Genomic DNA, 7350 nt, shown 5'->3' on the forward strand with positions numbered 1-7350 from the left:
ACATGAGGTCAGGAGTTTGAGACCAGCCTGGTCAACATGGAGAAACCCTGTCTATACTAAAAATACAAAAACTAGCCGGGTGTGGTGGTGGGTGCCTGTATTCCCAGCTACTCGGAAGGCTGAGGCAGGGAGAATCACTTGAATCCGGGAGGTGGAAGTTGCAGTGAGCTGAGATCGCGCCACTGTACTCCAGCCTGGATGACAGAGTGAGACTCTGTTTCAAAAAAAAAAAAAAAAGCTTGATTTAACCATTGATTAACTCTTCTACAATGTATACATATATGAAGACATCATGTTGTATGCCATAAATACATACATCTTTTCTAGTTAAAGTAATTTTCTAAAATATGCATAAAGAAATAACAGTGATTTTTGTGGGAAATCTTTTAACATAATTTCATAATTTTTTTTTTTTTTTTTTGAGACGGAGTTTCACTCTTGTTACCCAGGCTGGAGTGCAATGGCGCGGTCTCGGCTCACCGCAACCTCCGCCTCCTGGGTTCAGGCAATTCTCCTGCCTCAGCCTCCTGAGTAGCTGGGATTACAGGCACGCGCCACTATGCCCAGCTAATTTTTTGTATTTTAGTAGAGACGGGGTTTCACCATGTTGACCAGGATGGTCTTGATCTCTTGACCTCGTGATCCACCTGCCTCGGCCTCCCAAAGTGCTGGGATTACAGGCATGAGCCACCGCGCCCGGCCTAATTTCATAATTTTACACTTATGGTGTACAACTACTTTTATAATAAACAATCTCTATCTGTCAAGAGAAACTGAGAAAAAAACACAATATCATTAACTGGCAGTTGACTTAAATAGGAGAGTTTCAGTTATTCCAAATTTCTGTGGCTTACCATATAATTCAGGCCTATGTAAAAATCTGCAATTGCTAACAAGACTACTGAGTATGGACCCAATATTTGCACTAAAGCTTTGATACATTATATGGGTTACTTACTTTATTTTTTTTTTTTGAAAGGGAGTCTTGCTCTGTCGCCAGGCTGGAGTGCAGTGGCACAATCTCAACTCACTGCAGCCTCTGCCTCCCAGGTTCAAGCAATTCCCCTGCCTCAGCCTCCCAAGTAGCTGAGACTACAGGCACCCACCATAAAACACCTGGCTAGTTTTTTGTGTTTTAGTAGAGACGGAGTTTCACCATGTTGGTCAGGATGGTTTCAATCTCCTGCCCTTGTGATCCACCTGCCTCAGCCTCCCAAAGTGCTGGGATTAGAGGCGTGAGCCACCAGCTGGCCTTGCTTTCTTTTTATTCTTTTTCTTTTTTGTTTTTTAAGTTGAGGCAGGGTATTGGTCTATCGCCCAGGCTAGAATGCAGTGGTCCAATCACAGCTCATTGCAACCTTGACCTCCCAGGCTCAGGAATCCTCCTGCCACAGCCTCCCAAGTAGCAGGAACCATAGGTATGTGCCACCATCCTGGCTAATTTTTTTTTATTTTTTATTTATTTTTATTTATTTTATTTTATTTTTTTGAGACGGAGTTTCGCTGTTGTTACCCAGGCTGGAGTGCAATGGCACGATCTCGGCTCACCGCAATCTCCGCCTCCTGGGTTCAAGCAATTCTCCTGCCTCCTCCCAAGTAGCTGGGACTACAGGCGTGCACCACCACGCCCGGCTAATTTTTGTATTTTTAGTGGAGACGGGGTTTCACCTTGTTGACCAAGATGGTCTCGATCTCTTGACCTCATGATCCACCCGCCTCGGCCTCCCAAAGTGCTGGGATTATAGGTGTGAGCCACCGCGCCCGGCCTATTTTTTATTTTTATAGGGTCTGATTACCCACAGCTAGTCTTGAACTCCTAGGCTCAAGTGATCTGCCACCTTGACCTCCCAAAGTGTTGAGATTATAGGCATGAGCCACCATGCTCAGCCATAGACAAGTTACTTCCTAATCTCTCTTAACCAGTTTCTTCCTGTTAAAAAAAAAACAACAAAAAACTAAAAACTCCAAAAACCCTAGGGCTAATGAATAGTGAGAAATTAGTGAGGTCAAGAGATTGAAGCTCCTGATAAAGGTCAAAGCCTTTGTTGAGGGGCTTGATTGAGGCAAAGGTTATGGTTGGAGAGTCAACATTTTGGATGTAAAATGATTTCTGGTGGAAACAAAGTTGACAGTGTGACTACAGGAGTGAGCAGCTGCTGTGGAGTGTTAAAAATCTCACTAGAGATGAGAAAGTCAGGAGGTGGGAGGAGCGTGGTTGAGAGGCCATCATGTAGACCTTGAGCTCACCAACTATGACAAAATTTGCAGTGGAGAGAGATGCAGTAAGCCAAGAGTCCAATAAGGGGTGTCAATCAAGAAGTTGAATGATGACATTAACAAAAATTGTGTATCTAGAGGATGAAGCCCCAATGGAACAGGGATTTCGTGGGAGGGAGGGCAAGCTAAACACTGGTCTAGAAATGGCATTAGGGTGGAGAGGAATAGACTTACTCACTCCTTACACTGAGGCATGTGAGAGTGAGAAACAGAATTCACCTTAGAGAGATGTTGAAGCAGCAGCATCCTTAGCGGGTAGCCAAGTTTCAGATAAAGCAAGCAAGGTGAGAAAAAGCTGAGGATGGCCAGGGGTGGCGGCTCACGCCTGTAATCCCAGCACTTTGGGAGGCCGAGGTGGGTGCATCACCTGAGGTCAGGAGTTAAGACCAGCCTGGCCAACATGGTGAAAGCCCATCCCTACTAAAAATACAAAATTAGCCGGGTGTGGTGGCGGGCGCCTGCAATCCCAGCTACTTGGGAGGCTGAGGCAGAAGAATTGCTTGAACCTGGGAGGCGAAGGTTGCAGTGAGCTGAGATTGTGCCACTGCACTCCAGCCTGGGCAACAGAGTGAGACTCCGTCTCAAAAAAAAGAAAGAAAGAAAAAGAAAACAGAAAAAGAAATGTGGCTAGTGGGACTGAGGAACTGAACTTTTAACTTTATTTGATTTTAATTAATTTAGATTTAAAGACCTCAGTTTTTGTGAATTTTTCACTTGCTGGCCAGGTGGCTATCAGGGTGACCACTCCTTCAAACAGAAAGCTGTCCAGTGAGCTTCTGACTCCTCCACCATGCAGATCCAGACAAAGCACAGGATCAAGCAACTTGGGGTCCAAATTCTAATTCCACCACTTAATTGCTTTGATTTAAAGCTAGCATGTTAATATGTCTGGTATAGACAGACCCCCAGTAAATAGTGGATGACAGAATAAATCTCCCTGAGGTTTAATTATCTTTCTCTGTAAAATGAGGGTGGAGAGCTGTTGTAAAATTTAGTGCTTTACCTATGATGCTCAATAAATGATCGCTATTATTGACATAGTGAGTTCTCAGTATTTGTTGATTGATGGGTCAAAAACTGTCCTTCAGGTCAAAGGGTTACTTGTCCAGGAATGGGCTGGCAGAAGTGAGACATTCCAGCTGCCTTTGAGGGCCAGGAGGATTGCCCAGGTCTCTGAGACCATGCGATGTGGTAGGTCAGGACTGGCTTTAAATGTCCAATTCTGCTAGGTAGTAACGTAAGAACCTACCTTACTTGAACCTGGAATAGTAGGTAGGGATAGCTGAGGGACAAGGTAGAGGATGTATTTTCTTTTTGGAGACAGAGTCTCACTCTGTTGCCCAGGCTGGAGTACAATGGCACGACCTTGGCTCACTGCAACCTCTGCCTCCCAGCTTCAAGCGATTCTCCCTGCCTCAGCCTCCTGAATAGCTGGGATTACAGGCGCCTGCCACCATGCATGGCTAATTTTTGTATTTTTAGTACAGACAAGGTTTTGCCATGTTGGCCAGGCTGGTCTTGAACTCCTGACCTCAGGTGATCCACCAGGCTCAGCCTCCCCAAGTGTTGGGATTACAGGCGCGAGGCACCGTGCCTGGTCAAGGTAGAGGATCTTAAAGTGAACTGGAGTATGAGACCAGCGTTGCCTGAATATCTGGTAATAATCTGAGCAGTGTGGGTATCATTTACCACTTTAATATGTGCTGAAAAAGCCTTAGCTTGGCAGCTCCAACCTTTCTTCTGTGCCTCCATTCCCTCGTCCAAAACCCAAAAGCCTGCTGCCTGTGAAGTAGAGTAACCATATCCTGAATGACTCTGATGTGAGACATATGTGAACTCAAAGTTATAGTGACCTCAGATCTGGAGTATCATCCTTTCTCCAAATTATCCCCTTTCTGCAAAGCTGTCCCTGATTTCCTAATTATTTTCTCTTTGGCATTCCTTTTTTTTTTTTTTTTTTTTTTTTTTTTTAAGGCAGGGTTTCACCATGTTGGTCAGGCTGGTCTTGAACTCCCGACCTCAGGTGATCCACCCGCCTTGGCCTCCAAAGTGCTTGGATTACAGGCGTGAGCTACCACCCCCAACCTCTTTTTTTTTTTTTTTCCCCGAGACGGACTTTCGCTCTTGTTACCCAGGCTGGAGTGCAATGGCGCAATCTCGACTCACCGCAACCTCCGCCTCCTGGGTTCAGGCAATTCTCCTGCCTCAGCCTCCTGAGTAGCTGGGATTACAGGCACACACCACCATGTCCAGCTAATTTTTTGTATTTTTAGTAGAGACAGGGTTTCACCATGTTGACCAGGATGGTGTCGATCTCTTGACCTCATGATCCACCTGCCTCGGCCTCCCAAAGTACTGGGATTACAGGCGTGAGCTACCGCGCCCGGCCCCTTTTTTTTTTTTTTTTAATCTCTTTGGCATTCCTACCATGGAGCACTTACTTACCTGGTATTGTGATGGCCTCTGTCTCTCCCCTTGACCAGATTGTGACATCCAAGGCAGGAACCTTGCCTGGTTGATCACTCAGTATTCTTGGACTCTGTCACGTGCCTAGAGCACACAGTAAGTAGTTATTCAATAATTATTTGTTGGCCAGGTGTGGTGGCTCATGCCTGTAATCCCAGGGAGGCTGAGGTGGGCAGATCACCTGAGGTTAGGAGTTCAAGACCAGCCTGTCCAGCATGGTGAAACCCCATCTCTACTAAAAGTACAAAAATTAGCTGGGCATAGCTTTGCACAGTGGCAGTATCGTAGCCAATGAGGTTTATCTGAGGCAGGATTATTGCTAATTGAAAAATTAGCAGGGCGTAGTGGTGCACGTCTATAATCCTAGCTACTCAGGAGGCTGAGGCAGGAGAATTGCTCTAACCTGGGAGGTGGAGGTTTCAGTGAGCTGAGATCGTGCCACTGCATTCCAGCCTTGGCCACAGAGACGCCATCTCAAAAAATAAATAAATAGGCCAGGCGAGGTAGCTCCAGCCCATAATTCCAGTACTTTGGGAGGCTGAGGCGGGTGGATCATGAAGTCAGGAGTTTGAGACCAGCATGACCAAAAGGGTAAAACCCTGTCTCTACTAAAAATACAAAAAAATTAGCTGGGTGTGGTGCCATACGCCTGTAATTCCAGCTACTAGGGAAGCTGAGGCAGGAGAATCGCTTGAACCTGGGAGGCGGAGGTTGTGGTGAGCCGAGAGGGCACCATTGCACTCCAGCCTGGGCGATAGAGAGAGACTCCATCTCAAAAATAAACAAACACTTATGTGTTGAATAAATGAATGGATGTGATCTGAGGTGACAGGTGACCCACTGTGATCTGAGATAATGTGACCTCTCTTGAGTACGATCTGGGTTGCCTGTGCTTGTAACCTGCAAGGACTGTGATCTGAGGGGTCTGTGCACCGGTGACTGTGGCCTTCTGGTACTAATCTGTGATAAGGAGCAGTAGGGATACTCAATGGAGGTGACTGAACTAGTAACCTTGTATGATCGATTGAAGTAACTTTTACTGATTGTGATGTGAAGTGATTGTGAACGAGTTAGTGACGATGCCTTCCCTGACTGTCTTGCTGTAACTGTGCTATGACCTACAGAGCTCTGGCTTCAGATGACAAACCCTAAGCCAGTGCTTGGAGCCTTGACAACTGACATGAGATGTGTACCAGATGCTGAGATTGCTGATCTCAGCCGACAACCGAGGTTATTGATCTGCATTATAAGCTGAGGTAACGGATCTGTGGGATTGGACTCAGATAGGGAATGGTGCTAATATGTGTGTAGTTCTCTTAGATTTCTAATTTTGTTTTAATATACTCCCAGGGCTTACATTAAATGGCATAGCCCTTCTCGGCCCCATGCAAACAAGGAATAGGGATGAGGACCCCGTTGAATCAATTGTCACAGAAAACTGTACCGGAAACAGCGCATCTTCTGGGCCCCGCTGCCCACAGCCGCGGGCAGGACCACCGCTTTGGCCATGGCCTCCTGCACAGCCTGTCCTTCATTCGGACCCCCTACCCCACCCCCACAATCGTTCCTTGGTGCGCCTGCGCGGAGGCGTGGCGGTGCTTTGCCCTTTGTTGTGGGCCCCAGTTTCCCAGGACACCGCGCGGCGCTGGGGTGGGGCTATGCAGATTAGGCACTCGGGGGCGGGGCGGCGTCGGCGGCGGCCGGGGAGGGTCAGTTGGAGGCAGGCGCTCGCTGAGGCAGGAGGAGGCGCTCGGCCCGCGGCCTGACAGGGACTTACCCCGCAGAGATCGACCCCGCGCGCGCGATCCCACACCCACCCACTTATCCACCTATCCACTCCCTGCGCCGCCTCCTCCCACCCTGAGCAGAGCCGCCGAGGATGATAAACACCCAGGACAGGTAACGGCCCGGCCCAGGCTCCCCGCCCCCATCCTCCCTCATCTGCTCCAGAGGTCCTCCCCCATCCCCCTAGCTGGTCCCCGTCTCCCCACAACCGGGCCATCCGCTCTCAGCCGGATCCCTTCAGCACTTCGGCCCCTCCAGTCCGGTCCTCAGCCCTGCGACTGGGCCTCCTTCCGTCCTTAGCCCCCTCTCTCCAGCCCAGCCCATCCCCCTCATCCGGGCCTTCTCCTCCCCTAAAGCCCCCAAAAGCCGGGACACAACCTTCCAGCCAGGTCCCCTTTTCCCTCATCCCCACCGATCTGTGCCCCATTCCCCAAACTAGGCTTTCCCCCGCATTCAGATTCCCCAAATGGTTTTCTGGCTTCCCCAAATCTTTCTTACTCCCTCTGTAAGTCACTTAACCCTTCCCTTTGAATCCCCTCCCTAATGGAAACTGCACCCCCCCCCGACTTTTCTTGTGTCACTGCCCCCCACCCAAAGTCAGCCTCCATTTCTGCAGTTCTCAGTTCCCCCCACTCATCACCCTCCCCCCATTCTCTTCAGGCCTCGCAGTCCTTACACAGATGTCCAGCCCTCCTCCTGGCCCCATACTTCAGCTTCATCTTTCCCCCACCTTCCTTCCTCCACACCCATCTCCCAGTTAGCCCCTGTTTTCCCAGTCTCCCAGGATCATTCCTTTTGTTTCTCAAACACTGGGTTTGTTCC

The 7350-nt window shown here is 48.7% G+C and overlaps 1 pseudogene; it reads left to right on the forward strand.

Annotated features, from left to right (window-relative positions):
* Positions 1–5005: 5005 nt before the first annotated feature.
* Positions 5006–5126, forward strand: LOC120364054 (U4 spliceosomal RNA; annotated as a pseudogene).
* Positions 5127–7350: the final 2224 nt, after the last annotated feature.

The sequence above is a fragment of the Saimiri boliviensis genome, chromosome 2 (genome assembly GCF_048565385.1).
Source record: "Saimiri boliviensis isolate mSaiBol1 chromosome 2, mSaiBol1.pri, whole genome shotgun sequence".
NCBI classification, from domain to species: Eukaryota; Metazoa; Chordata; class Mammalia; order Primates; family Cebidae; genus Saimiri; species Saimiri boliviensis.